Below are 15,942 nucleotides of genomic sequence, written 5' to 3' on the forward strand. Positions count from 1 at the left end.
CGCCCCCAGCCCCCCCAAACCTTTTTAGAAATAGAACAAAGTGAAACATAAACCAGTGGCATTAAATATTTCCACGACCTGTTCTGGCCATGGCAAAAAAGGTATTTAAAAATTTGCTGTTAAAGAGGAACAAAAAGAGAACATAAAATTTATCTACGGACTTCTACTAAACAGTGAAAATATCGTGCATTCTGAGGAAGTATATGAATCAGAAAAATACCAAGAAATACTTGGTTCTGCTTTTAGTATTTGTTTTAGTTATGCTTCTCTTGGTACTACTTCATTAAGTTCTTCGTTCTCTCTCAATAGTTACTGCAAAGAAAACCTCTAAAATCTGTTTTACTCTGAGAAGCCAGTACCGTCATCAAGGGAATGAGAGTGAATAAACAGTGTCATTGCTTGGCAAAGTCACTTACTATCCTACCCCCACTTCACTTGGTAATTTTTGGTATGATGTGACCATCTGAGTTTTCTCAGATGAGAAGGTTTATAGCATGCAGGGAGCAAAAAGCTCATGGGAAAATTCCTTTTGTAACCTTTTCTCTGTTATTCTTCTTGACTGTTAGTCCTCTATTCTCATCTGCGTAAAATGTATCTGCTATAGTACAACTCATAATTATTTAGGGCTGTGAAAGCAGAGTAGAATTCTTCCTAGAATTACTTCAGTAAAGTTTCTGTTTGATGAAAAAGGGGAACTTGAATTTCTTTAAAAAAATCTAATAGAAAAGGGATATGATCATAAGATATTTTATCCTTGTAATTTGGGAATTAATTTCTGTCTGACACAGAACTGGTGGTCAGCCTACAGTTTGTTTAGATGATCTCACTTTTTTGATGCATAAAAAATATTTAAATTCACTTCCTCCCAATAAAAGAATCTTAAACCACATTCTATAACAAGGATTTGACTGACTGATATATATCCTTCTGGGAAACTGCATATTTTAAAGAGCAATCACAAAGCTTTTGAAACCTTGAGTGGTTCCTCACCATCTTTATATTGTGTTTATTATTCAGATTTGAGTGTCCCCACAGCCTTTTAGGATTCTCACATATTTTGAAAAAGGACAGAAAAACGTTAATTTTGTGGATTCAAAGTAGCACTTCAGGAGAATTATAATTTCATTTAAAGCTGCTGATTGCTCAGGTCCCCTCAAGGAAGACTAAAAAAATAGTGAATTAACAGTTGTGAAGTATGGGCTCTCTGCTAAGTTTTCCTGTGTCTGGACTAAGGTTGTGACCTAAAAATTGATTATCCTAAAAACATGCCCAAAACTTTCTCCTTTGCTTCTTATTCCGCATTAAACGTGGATGTTCATGCTCAGTGAACATTGACGTCTTCAAGTGTTGATTGTATCTTCAGATACGCTTTTAGAAATAAATAAGGGCTATCATTCACTACATTATGAACAACATTATGGTAAACAATGTAAAAAATAGATATTCTTTGACTTAAAATGTTTTCTGAAGAGTTTCATTCTTCTATCTTTCTTCTTTTTATGTTTAAACTAATATTTGCTCATTAAGGGTGAAAGATTGCAAATAGTTTCTATAACATTACCAAGTTGCCTGTAGTGTTGCACAACCCTCTTCAAAGAGATGTGGGCAAGAGCTGTGTTTGATCATTAGTGCATGCACAGGTAAGAAAACAGTTACATGGGAAACTAAACTAAGTAATGGTTTTCCATGCTGGGCCTGTCAGCAGTTTTGAAATTTTCCCAGGATAGAGGAGAAAGGTACAAAATGGATAAAGAAGCAAATTCACTTGTAGATTTACCAGCATGTCAAAATACCCTCACCTCCTGCCACTTGGTTTGGAGAGTCCATATACTGAAAAAGATTTATGGGAAAATCCGTAGTACAGCCTGTCTCTGCTGTTTCTTGCATAATTTATATAAAATTTGCTGAAAGTGTCCTTTTGATATCTTTGATTTTAATCAGTTTTCTGTTCATATTTTAAGTGCTTATTGCTCTGCTTAAAGTTTTGTACATTCTCTTAATATTGGTTTTTTTCCCCTTAAAGTTTATCTATTTACCAGCTTCTCTTTTGCCACAGCTTTGTCAATCTATTATATTTCTCAGTGTTACCTTTTTTTTTTCCAGACGGAAGTGGCTTAGTAGCTAATCTAAGCTACAGCATACACGGAGGCAGTCCTGCATGTGAGCACATCTCGAGGCTCTAATGTTTAGTTAAACAATTTTTCTACAAATATAGGTACAGAAAAGAAATATGTCAAGACTGGCACTGAAAACATTCACTGCAAGGTTTTCCTCTACCGAGATCAGAAAAATTACTCAGCTTAATGCACTGTTTTCTCATTCTGATGTTTGGTATGACCTTGTGCAAAGGCCTTTCCAAATTGTTGATTTCAAAATACAGTTTCTGGCTGCATCTAAACTTACTGGTGTCTCTTCTCCGAGTCCTTGAGTAAAGAAGAACTGAACAAAAACCCAGTAATTTTTCCATGTTGCTGGAAGTAAACAGAATTCTGAGAGTTTATACAAGGTTGCCCTAATGGGTAAAAGTGAAGGTGATTAGGTATCAAACTGGGTGGCCTGTAAGCCAGAAACACCTCTCAGTTTCTTAGTGTGTTGGTTGTACTATCATATGAATTCAGAAGGTATATAAATGCCCAAAAGAAATCAGCTATTTGGCTGCAACAGCCATGGGACCTTCATTGTACGACACACACTGAGGATGCCAAGTGAGCTTCTTACCTGTGATGTAATTAGAGGTCATGGTGTACTCAGAAAAACACAGCCTGTGTGCTCTTATAGGCAGAGCTTTGGTAAGGAACAGCCTATTTTATGTTCCACTGAGACTGGAATAATACCCTGCAGTGTCATTAAGAGTAAAGCCTCAGGCTACACCTACTCTACCCTGAGGTGCTCTTGGCTGCACATTCCTTCCCCTCCCTGTCATGGCAGGGTGCAGCAGTAGCCAAGAGGTGAGTCAGTGTAGGCAGGTGAGCTGGGGAGAGTCCTGTCCCATTTTTTGTCTACCTGGGTTTTGAAGAGTGCTTCCATTTCCTTCAGGTTGCTGAAGTGACTCAGCTTGTGGCCACCCTGCCAGGTCCCTTCTGGGGAAAGTGAAAGTAGCACGTGGATGATGGGAGAACACAGTACGGTCGCTGCAGTGGGTATTACACTTTTACCCTCATTTGGTGGAACATGAAGTTAGGTCTGTCCAAATGGATGGAAAGCAGTTCTAGGTAAAATAACTGGGCAAAACTTGGCTCTGATATACCAGATTCATCATTGTGGTCAGTAATTCACGCAGATGCACTATATTCTTAATAATGGAGGCCAGGAAATGATCTCAAGGACGGGTGCCTGTAGATATGTTTTATCACTTCTGTGTCACTAATTCAACTGCTCTTGTATATTTAATTATGCTGACAACTCTGAAATTCCAATTTGAAGTGAAATTAAGGTCGCTAGTAAACCTATTACCATTTAAACTCTACTTTTACCCCTAAATGACAGGCTAAGTTTATGTTGCCTTGTGCAGAGAGGTGCATGTCTCTTGTACAGCAAAAGAAATCTGGAAGATGGACTGCACATCTCTTGGCCATTCTGGGGACATGAGCCTGTAATGGCTGTATCACAGAATCACTGTTCACAGTATAGCCTGTTCCCCTCTGGTTCCATTGCTGCATGTTTTTTTTTAGCTGAAGCAACTTTGCATGGTGTATTGGAAATATAAACTGAGCTCTGAAAGCCACAAGGCATCCTTAACTACAGAGCCATCAAACCTTCTGCTTCACAAATGAGTATCATGTTTTCCTTGGATTTATTAGCACTTTCTCACTATTACTTTTTCCACCAGTAATACTATTTTAGTATGTCAGAGTTAATTACAACAGTTTTAAAAGGTACAAAATCACTGTATTGCAACAATGCTCTTTCTCCTAATTGTCCTCAGAATGAAAAGTTCTTTCTTATTTAAAAATTTTTTAAAAGGAATATTTCTTCCTGTTATGTGATTTGTTTTCTCTGTAATCCTGTTTCATGATAGTTGCTGAACACTGCTTTAAATATTTTGCCAGTTCAGATTTTTTTCTCAAACAAACAGGAGGTTTTTATAAATCACCCTGAATCAACCACCTAATTTTGGAAAGAAAAATGTTTCCATGTTACAAAGATTGGCCAGTAAATGAATATTAACTTTTGTTTCTCTGTGACATAAATAACAGGCAGAACAACTTTGCTCCAGGCTTTTTTTTTTTTCTCGTTTAGGGCATAAAGGGTAAGCTTATTTCTTAGCAGTTAAAGACGTAAATTGAGAAAGTATCTGCAAAGGCATATCAATAAATTGTGCAGCTTGTTAAAGCATTCTGCATTGGGACAATCATGATATTTAATGGCATGTTATTGCATAGCATAATTCTTAACTCACTGTGGCTGACTGACTGCTGCTCTGTGGAAGTTGCACCTGTGCATTTGTGCTGACGTCAGCCAGGTTTATATGGAAGTTAAGCAAGATCAGTAATTGGCACTAAACATAAAATGTTCTGTTTGTAAAGAAAACAATGTGTGCAGGAAGGAATGAGTATCAAGAGGGTTTGAAATGTTTTGGCATATTATTAAGAGGAAATATTTAACAGGAGGGTTAAACTTTAAACTAAAAACATTTTCCCATTGGCTTTATTAAAAATATCTCTTTAGATTTTAGATGAGAAAAAGACACCTATAGATCAACCGTAGTCACCATGACAACAACTTGAACTCACAAAACATAATAGAATTGCTTGGCAGCATAGTTACTTACAAGCTAATATATCAAATCAGCAGAACATAGGCTATCCCACTTCATCTAAAATAATTTCTTTTTTTCTGTCATAATACAGGAACAAGCTGTAGAGCACAACAAACATGAACTCATGCTCTGCCTTATTTTTTGAATGATTTTTGTGAATTTCATTTGAATAACTAAAACCTTCTCTTTTAAACAAGTCTTTTTTTTTTTTTTTTTTTTAAATCTGGGATTGTCTACTGGGGGGGTTTATGTATTTCTTCACAGAATTATGGAAACCAGAGATGGCAGTGACCTACCAGTATCAAGTAATATATCTTTTGCCAATACAAAAATATTCCCCTACACTGATTGTTATTGTCTAGTCTAGTTATAAAAGTTTAAAGCTGTGTAGATTCCGTTGTTTCCCCTGGGAACCCAGTTTGTTTCACTGCCAGGAAGCTTTCCTGATACTCAGCCTCAATTTTTCCATGTTTAATTTCAGGCTATTAATATGAGAGTCTCATACTGAATAACTATTCTACTTTTTGTTATGTTCTTAAAATATTAGTAGATGCTGTCTGTCTAGTCAAATGTGAACCAATCTATACTTAATTAATTTTAACTTTCCTCAATTGAGTATTTAAAGCTCCCAGTTAATGCTCTCTTTGAGCAATTTCTACTTTCCATGGATTTGCTTTGTTATAGGAAAATTTAATTCCATTTTTTTTCTTATACCAAAGTAATATGACAAATAATGCTCTATTTCTTTTCCAAGATGTAGTTAAATGTATCCAAATTACAGGATTATTTTTATTTACATGGTAGCATGAATATTTGGTCTCCTGAAGTCTATCTCAGTAGTACTCATTTTCATCTCTCTCTTCCCTTGAAATGCATATTGAAATACATTCTCTCACATTTTTCTTTGCCTCCAGTGCTATGAAATTATTTTCATAACATTGTTTTCTGTGCATTTGCAATACCTTTTAAATTGTCTTTTTATCACCTGACTTTAAAACCTGAAAATTTCATTAATGTTTTTCCATTATTAAATAATAAGTAAAAAAAAAAACAAACCTGTTTTAGTCCTGGATATTAGCAAAGACACAACATCTCATCCTGATGTTACTCTGTTTCTGATTTTCATGCCAATATGTAATTCTCAAAAATACCTCACTTTGTGAGCCAATTGGAATTACATTTTCAGGTATTCAAGTATCTAAATCTTTCTGGAAAACTGGTGACTTAATTTCTACTCTACTTAGTCAATCTATTTGTCTTACTGTTCCATCAAGAAGGCACTTGAGATTGCTTGGTTCAGTCCTTATAGAAGCAGAAAGCTAAATTGCTCACAATTCCATAATTCCCCAGCTAATCAGCACATTATTCTCTTACTGTATGTTCTGAATTACTAGGGACATGCAACTTCAAATGACTTATTGATAGCCACCAGTGTTACCGTTTACTCCCTTTGGCTATTTCTTTTTTTTTTTTTTTTTTTTTTTTTTTTTTTTTTTTTTTTTTTTTTTGGTTGGGACTCATTGGTATATATGAAACTCTTAAATTCTTTCTATGTAAATCTGTTCATGATGATTATTGTGTTTTACAAGAAAGAAAATCTCAAGACCTTGCTTTTAAGCAAGTGCTTATATGAGAGCAACTTCAATCATCAGCATAGCTTAAAAGTAGTGGCGGATTTACAGGAATATTTGGATGTATCTATTTGTATCCTGGCAGATTCATAGCAGTCAGCTAATTTAAGACCGTGCCTTTGCCAGCTACAGTTGGACCACCTCAACGCCTAGAAAACCTTTGTAAATATACCCTTCAGAGCACACAGAGAAGTTAATTATCTCAATAGTGGAGTAATTCAAGCAGCTGTGCTGTGGGATTTGTTGTCTACATAGCTCTTGGACCTAGTGAGCTTAACAAATGAACATAGGGTTTATGCAAACCTCTGTCTGATGTATTTGGTCAGTTCTGGTTAGACATGGATACCTTTACCTCACTTCTCAGTCCATACTTCCTTGGGTGCAGAAGGAGTACCCTCTGACCAGATACCTACTTCTTAACCTGATGAAAGTGCGTGACACTGGGGGATTCCCCCAGCAGGGCCCTGGCTGTAGCAGTCACCAGAGTGCCCGTATGGAAAACAAAGAATTTTAAGAAGATGGCAGCTGCAAAAAGTATCAGGGAACTATTTTGGGACTAAGGGAAGTAGACAAATGAAAGGCAGACTTAAACGAGCAAACAGACAAAGATAAAAACTTTGTTTTTTAAGGGTATCCTACCTTACTTCTTATGATGGAAAGGAACATAAATCTTTCTGATAGGAATCCACATTACAGTATAGTACAGGGAGCTTTACACTCCTCTCTGAAAGCTAAGTGTTAAAAAACCAAAGAGAAACCCTCTTAGATGTATTGCACACAGTTCTGTATTCTCTAGACAAAATCTTTTGATGACTTGCACAGGTGGCTGTGGGTTAAAAAGACTCATATTCTTCTGTTGCATATAGTGCCAACAGGGTTTTAAAATGTGAATAATAGATATGTTCAGAATAAATAGGAGCAAGAAACAAAATTACCAAGAAACAAAAAAAGAGATCATCACGACATTTTATAAATAAATGATAAATGGTTCTCTGCACAACATCACAATATACTCAGGGATTCCTTGACAAAGGAGTGTACATGGGTGCAGAAGGAGACTGAGAAACTTCATAGAAGAGTTATTTATTTCTAGACACATAGAAACCACCTCTGTGTCAGGGAGTCCTCTACCCCCACATGACCAGAGGCTGGGAGAGTATCCAATATCACTTTATACTACTTATGCTCTTTTTCTCCTCCCTGCCATCTGCTTTTGGCATTTTCAAAACTGCGTAAGAACTAGACGGACTTTAATTGTGACCCAGCATAGGTGTGCTTATGTTACCGGGAACAAAAATAAAAGCCTATTATGCCAGATTTTGCTGCTAAGCTCATAAATGAATAATATTTCATTAGAAAGGCTGAAGAAAGGAAAAGAGAAAGGGAGGAGACCAATATTGCTTGAATTAGGAAAATAGGTTTGATCTAACACGTAAAACTCATAAAGACCCAAGGTATCTACCCAGCAACATAATCAGGTGAGCAAAATTCATATATCTTTTTTTAAGGGTGCAGAAGTCAGTAAGAACAACAGGGTGATTTAAGAAGCTCCACTGTGATTAATAACTAAAATTTAATATTATTAGTTATGAGTAGCTATCACATCTTTAACTTCATTGAATTAAATGGATAAATAGCTGTTTCATATTTTCTTTTTCAAGATCCAAAGCTGGCCCTAGTTATTGTAGCTTATTGTAGTGATTTTTCCTCAGTAAAGGTAATTTTACGGTGTGAGAAAGGAAATTTAGCAACTGAATTGGTAGTAACAAAGAAAGAGTTTTTTTGATGGCGTTTTCTAGTTTGCAGATCATAGAAGTGTAGAATAATTCAGGTTGGAAGGAACCTCCTCACTCTGATCAGATTTTTGCAGGGTATTGTTCAGATGAGTTTGGAAGAAATGGGTCTATTCTTGGAGTCCAAGGACAGAGATAATGTAATCTAGGGTTATTCTTCTTAAAATATCTGTCAATAGCTAAAGAACTCTGGCTTTATCACCTGTTTCACAAATAATACCCATACTTCTGCTGAGATGGTGCCATGAAACATGCTTATCAAAGAGAATACATCATGCCTACTGAATTCTGGGGCATGAACATCTGGGACAAGTACAGTGGTTCTCTTTCTGGAAAATAATGTAACATTGTGTTGAGAAAGCTTGGCTATTTCTTGTGTAGTAATGAAAAAACCACAATTGGACAAAAGCTATTGCACCACAAAGCATAAATCAATGAAGCTTAAATAAAACTTTCTGAAGTTTTTGAAATACAAAAAACCCCTTGAAAAATTAAAAATATTTCACAATCTGCATATAGTTCCCCTATTATATTCTGAATAATCCATTCTAATATTGTATGGTAACAGCGTGGTATTTAAAGTTCAGGAAGGTGTGTAATATAACAATCACTGCTGGTTTTTTTTGGTAATGCTCAGAATCAAGACACTTCTGTCACATTGCTTGGTTCTTGAAGTCCTTTTATGTGGGGATCTCGTGAGAGGGCACTGAGGCACAGTTCTGATATGCAAATGAAAAGCAGACAAGCTTTTCTGTGAAGTTCTGCTGATGTGGCGCAAGGTACATGTGTGCCTGTGGTCAGTAACTGATGGGGTTCTGTGCTCTGCCTCCCAGGGCTCTGCAGAAAGGCACCAAGAAAACCTGCAACTTATCCCTGCTTGGAAAAAATGGTGGGGGGCAGGAAGCAGGCTGGAAAGGGTTGGTGATCATTTTTAACTTTGGGCAAGAGCTGCTGCAAAATTTGATGCAAGTTGTCAGAGTAGGTGGGTTCAGCTGTGTGTTCTAACACTCAGATCTGTGAGGTTTAAACATGGAAATAGGCTGTGGACTTAAATGGGCTGGGCATGACCTTACAGCCTCACACTTGCTTAAATAGCCTGTGGATGGAAGGACTAATTCTGTCTTTTGCGTGCTGGTGGCTGCCCTGATTTACACATCAGAAAAAGCTATGAATTTAAGTTTAACATTTGGTAATCAGGCACTTGAACTCTGTCAAGCAATATGCATCTCTGACATAGCAAGAAAAATGTATTTAGCATCTGGGCAGACTGGATTAGAGAGAAGAAGGCAAGAGGCATCTGCTTGTAAGTACTTTGCCTGTTCCTCCCTAGGCATGTGGGAAACTTCTGATAGTTTCAGGAAACTGCTTCTTCCACTAGGCACTTCCATATGCCTTTACCACTGCTTGTGGGTGGAGTTTCCCCATCTGTATAGCAGATGAGGATTTTGGACAAGCAGTCATCACAGGAGCTCTTAACTAGCTGAAAAATATTTTAGGTACAAAAACTTTTCAAAATCATAGTGAAATAAGATATATATTTCATTTTGGTCCTGAGGAGTTTATTTGCAGATGACAACTAGATTTGAGACAAATTGTAGAGACTTTTGAAAAGAAAAATGTCGCTAAATAATCTGAGAATCTGAGTTTCTTTATCAGTACCTTTCACTGGGGTTCCTATCATAGCCATGTAAATGCTTAAAGGAAATTAAATCTTTTTAAAAGCATGTCTTGAGAATGCTCCTGAGGTTAGTAGTAAATAATTTAAAATATTGTAAATATTGCACCTGAGAAACACCATCCATCCACTCCCTGCTGTAGCACTGTTTGTCCAGCAAACTGGCTCTTTCTTCATCAGAAGTGTTGTCATATTTCATGTGCTCTCTCTTCCCCAGTGCCTTACAAAGAAGTTTTGTTTCTACATAACAAAATTGCTTTTTATGTTATGAAATCTTGGCATCGATACATCTGTGAACATTTACCCCAAAATATGGCAACTAGTTTAAGTACTTAATAAATAATAGATATAAATAGTTCCCTAGTGTTGCTGTTTGCTAGGAAGCAGTAGAACTGGCAATGGGAATTCAAGCATTGTGTAACAGAGACAAATTTAGAAAAGATGAAACAAAATTAGGATATGTGTCATTTAATGATACTGAAGTATGTATCTCATCGTGTATCTCATCATTCCAAGAACTTTGTAAACATTACACAATTATTCTCATGTGGTTTGAGCAAAATGTAATGCTAAGCATTATTGTGGTTTTGAGCATAAGACTTATAAAATAATTTATAGATGAAAAAAACCCCCATTATTCTTGCTTATTTTAAAAGGAAAAAAAGTCACTTTTGCAACAAATAACTGAGTTTCACACCTAAAGGTCACTTAGAAACAAGGATGTTTTCTAAATGGGCTTCAAATGAGCCCAGCTTTCATGAAAGTAATTTGAATTTTACAATATTGGAAAGTTATCATTAGTTCCACAAATTTGTCAAGAGCTGAAGCACCAACTCATGATCATTTTGAACATGATGCAGCTGAAAATCAGTACTTTTTTGGTCAGGCTGATTATGGGTTTTGGCACTTTAGAATCATCTTTCTTTAATTTGAGAATTACAAAAGATAAGGAAGATATTTTCCTTGCAGTGAAAGATTTACTTCATAGATTTATGACAGAATGTCCAATATTATGAATATATTGAATGAAAATATACTAAAGTTTCCAATGGAATTATTTCCATGTATTTTTTCTATCCTTCAAATTTCCTTGCATTGAGTAATAAATTTGCCTTACCCAGGCTACTTGTACTTCTGCACTTTAAAAAAAAAAAAAAAAAAAAAAAAAGAGCAAAGTCAAAATAAAAATGACAGTTTTCAACTTTTTTGCAGGTTAATGAACTTTTTCTGTTCATTGATCCTTGATATAATTGGAACAAATCTGCATTAAGCAATACCATAGAATGTAGCAACAAACATGAAATGATTGCTCTAATCAAGTGCCTTACTGAAAATTTCAACCTTTTTGCTCATTTTTTTCATAACTAATATTAGTATTGTGGCTCATTCAAGAAATCAGTTAGTTACCTGCAAATACGGATCCACTGTATTGTAACAGCTACAATAGGACCTGGTTTTGTCATTTACTTCAGCTATGCAGCAAAGGAAGAAAAGATGTAAAAGATGTAATTTTCAACGTAATAGAATGTTTACATTTTGCAATGACTTGGGGCATTTTAAGTTAGCTTTTATTCACGTAGATTTAGAGCAAACAACTCATCTGAGACTGTTATCAGATTAAAAAGTGCCCGTTTTTTAAGCTAGGGAGTTGTATGACCGTGTTAAATAGAATAGAGTTCATCAGAATGATGAATGCAAACATCACGACTGGAAGTTGTAGGAAATGCCTCAACCCTGATTTAAAAGCTAGGTTTGCCCAGGTGGTTTTCAGTGGTCGGTCACTGTGGTGTCTTGAGGCTGGAGCTTTGGACAATGGAGCTAAGTCTCTGCCAGATTTTCAGTGTACAGGAGAAAAACCAGGCACAGAGTGGCAAGAATAAGCCTGTGAGCCAAGAGAGCCGTGTCCTATTTCCCATGACCCCTGGTACCTATCTTCTCATGTTCCTCAGTATCCCTATTTGTGGAACAGAGATAAAATTTGGTGTGTAAGTCTCAGCTTGTTTATAAAATGTCACAATATCCCTGGATAGAAAGTGCTATGAAAATATAATCTATTCTACTAAATACAACCCCACATTACCAGGCTCTTCTGCTTTGTCTTAACATTTTAGCCCAGCTATTTTTTATGCAAATAAACCATGGTAGCAAAAATGAAGAAGTTAATTCACAAGAAATTAAGTACATTGTCATAAGTTGTCATAATGATGGAAATTCATGTGTCTCTGACAAATAGATTTGTACTTAAGTTTACTCCTAGCTTTGGGTGCATGCTTTGGGATTGAAACATATTTAGTGGATACATTTTTATTTTTAAATTTTCAGCAATTAAAGGAAAACAGATTGGGAAAGCCTAGATAAGCTACTGGTTATATTTATTCATCATAGAAACTCTTAATCATGTATTCATTATAAAATATGAAGAACCACTCATTACTACATTTATACACATTGCTGTCTTTTGCTCAAGACTGAACACAGAAGCCAGGTAGATATAGAAGCTTGAAACTGCAGGAAGATAACCAAACCTCCTTCTTTACCCAAGGATAAGAAATCGGTAGGAATCCATTAAATTTATAATAGATTATTAATGGAGTCAGCATTTCATATTATACTGGCAATAAAGCAACCCTTTCCAAGGTGGCATTTTTTAGGAGGAGGACAGAGTAGATGGAGTATGCAGCTTACAAAAGGAGATTAAATAGCTTGTAGCTGATTCTGTAGAGCTTTTTACCTGTAATTCTAAATGATGAAATGTGACAAATTACAGATTTCTTCTAAATGTATTTCTTTCAAGCCATTTGATGTTTGATAGGTTTCTATTTTTATGATTGTTTTCAAAAAAATGGTTTCTTTTGCATAGCATATGTTTCCTGTGTGAGAATGTGCTTGCATTTTTTTTTTAATCCCCTCTTTTAAATCAAAACTTACTTTTGATTTTGGAAAATTCAAAAATGAGATTTGACATTTTCCATAAAATTATAGACTATTTCTAAAAGTGCTAAGTAACCTAAAATCATCATATTTTTATTTCTGTTTTTCAAAGTAACATAAATAATTTCTAAATTAAAACCAAGCATAAAGCAGGTTTATGTCTTTTCATTTGAAAATCATCAGGTGAGATTCATGGTTTTAATGTCACAACTTCTCCTTGTTCAAATTGATAAAAATTACATGATGTGAAGACAAGGATGATAAAAATTTCCCTTGCACTGAATGTCCTTGCTTAGTAACAACAAGATATGGGGTGGATATATTAGGGTTGTTTTTTGGCTTGTTCCCGGCATAACTTTTTTGTATTTCACCTTCCTGTTACAAAATTCTTCTTGCTGGGGAATGTGCAGGGTATGACTGTCCCTGACCAGGAAGGGAATTCCTGTCAGGACTCATGAGATTTCAGCACTTCAAGGCCTTTGCAGCTGCCCTGTCCCACCTGAATTGAACAGTTTTCTGGGCAACCCAACAGGCTCAGTCACAGTAATTAAATCAATGCATCTTTTAGCAGAAAGTATGTTAGAAGTGGCAGGGCAGTTAACTATTAATTAAACAGTGACACTTACTCCTGTCTCAGGAAAGAGTTGGATGAGACTTTGATCTTTTCACGTTTTTCTTAGAAAATAGGAAATGTCATGGGAACTGTCATTCATTTTTACTACTATTATGCTCCTCTGCTGATGCACCTGTTCTTTTTTTATTTTTATTTCAATTTTTTTGGTGCCTGTTGTTATGACAAAATTTCAGTAATGCCAGTAGAATCAGGGATACTGTATAAGGAAAACTGTAATAACATGAATATGCCATGCTGAGTGAGGCCTTTGCCCTTATCGGACTAACAAATGATTTTTTAACCTCTAGAAAGACATTCAGAGAGATTTTGCTGTGGAGAACCTTTTCAGATGTCACTGACTAGCACAAAGGATTTGTACAGCTATTGAGGCTTTGGTGCCAATGCAGAATCACAACTGAAAAAAGAATATCCTCTTAACCTTTAGCCCTACCTTTCAGCTGACATTCAGTGAGCTACAGCTCATGTGATGCACAGAGAAAACATGTTGTTCCATGTTGTTTCTTATGTTTATCCCAAACATACAAACTTTTCCAAATTCAGTTTGTCTATAGGGGCTAATAGCCAAATATAGATAAAACCATTTGCTTGGAATAACTTCGGAATCTCTTAAAATTAGTATTATAGGGCACTTGGGTTTCTGGGAAGATTTTATTTTAGGCTCCAATGACGTGATGTGGTATGCTGTGCAATTCTACAGCAAAATAACTGGCATTATTTGAAAAGTTTAGTAGTATTTTCCACTGTTCACGAATGAGGCTTCCTGATTTAACAAATAGGACTTCTTTCCTTTGCAAAACTGCAAATATTACAATTACAGATTTGCACCAGAGCAAAGTGTTCTCAGAAGTCTGGGCTGAACAATTTTGTCTCAGTGCTACGACAACTGTGTTCAGGTGTCTGCTGTGCAGCTGCCCCACTGCGTGGGACCAGTGGCTTTTTTGTTGTGTTTAGGTGCGTAGGAAATCTCAGAAGGTCATTGGGATATTTAAAAGAGCTGAAACAGATGCTTCAGTTATTGCCAGGCCAGGTTTTTGCTCTGTGTTACAGGCTCTTTATATGTTTTGATGGTTTCCTAAGAAATAAAGTGAGTAGTCTAATTTTAGTGGAATAGATTGTATAAAGATAGAAGGGTATGTTTATTTATATTACTTTTATGATGACTTTTTAGGAGAAAACTTCTATATGGCAATAGTCATGCCATAAGCCAGAATCAAATAAAATAACTTCTAGTAGCTGGATGCTCTCTAAAGCAGTGTAAGATGGTTGTATCTCACTTTTTATAGTGTTGAGTGAATAGAGGTAAAAGAACAGAATTGCCTCCTTCTTTGATGAGACTCTCAAAACCAGCTTTGTGTGAACATATAAAGCTGCTACATTAAATACTTGCATAGATACCACCAATGTTTTCCGCAGCCTGAACACACTTGTTTTCTAGTTTGTAGCAGATGAAGTGAAATTGTGTTGACAAATGGTGTTTTCTTTAAAAAAGAAAAAGATACTAAGACTCTATGTATCAGGAAACATCCTGATGTGTGTGCAATGGCTCTGGGTCTGTTTATACCTGCATTATGGTATTCGTACATTTCTAATGATTTTCAGAACATTGTGAAATGGAAAGGTCATAAGTATTACTGGTCACCCCTTAAAGAATGGTACTTGTACCATGGTCATGGCAATTAGCAGAGAGACTGTTGAGGTGGCTGTAAATTCTACATACAGAGACATTTTAGGAAAGCTATTGTGATTGGTTTATTAAGTTCCTCTTCTTGGCCTGTGGTATAAAGTATGGTACATAAATTATTGTCTGTATTTTTGTATAAATGGAACTGGAGCTAAGAAAAGCTAAGACATGTACCCCCTTCCAGGTAGACTTTTTGAGCTCCCTGTGGTCCTAGTTAGAATAGGAATGCAGCTGCATTCTGTCCATCCAGAATTTTGGTAATTAGCCATTTAGATGACCATTCAGTTGTTTTTGTCAGATGCTGATTATTTTCCTCCAACTATAAGTGTTAGCGCAACATAAATATATATATATATGTCTCAAAAGTCCAGTATCCACCTTATTTACACAATCTGAAATCCCTAAAAATATTCTTGTTTTGCAAATGAAATGTTTTGAACCTCACATACAATCGTACAGCCTAAAAATTGTGGTTGTTCATGATAAACTATTTTTTCATTATTTTATTTGGGTTATTTTAATATAGAGTATGTTGATAAACTATCTTTTAAGATACTCTCATTTTATGTAACTTTGTATTATTAGCTCATTTCTGAAAATTGTCTTTGAGATAACCATCACATTTAAACAAGTTTGTCCTTTAGTTCCTTTTCTGTCCTCACATGAAAATGAATATTCTTTGGAGGGATTTTAAGGTCAAAAGAGCTGATACCAAGAGAGAGACAGGTGAGAAGCTGAATTCCAGCTTTGTTTGTGATAAGCAGGGGTCAAGTACCATCTCCCACAGCTGACTGTGGAAACAAATCTCAGCTGGTCTCTCCCTAGGGAACCACAGTGT

General features: G+C 35.8%; 1 protein-coding gene across 7 annotated transcripts in view; it reads left to right on the plus strand.

Moving 5' to 3' along the window:
- PDE1A (phosphodiesterase 1A) overlaps positions 1 to 15,942 on the plus strand; it is a 179,703-nt gene that overhangs the window by 86,758 nt on the left and 77,003 nt on the right. The window lies entirely within an intron of this gene.

The sequence above is a fragment of the Corvus brachyrhynchos genome, unplaced genomic scaffold (assembly GCF_000691975.1).
Source record: "Corvus brachyrhynchos isolate BGI_N302 unplaced genomic scaffold, ASM69197v1 scaffold255, whole genome shotgun sequence".
NCBI lineage: Eukaryota > Metazoa > Chordata > Aves > Passeriformes > Corvidae > Corvus > Corvus brachyrhynchos.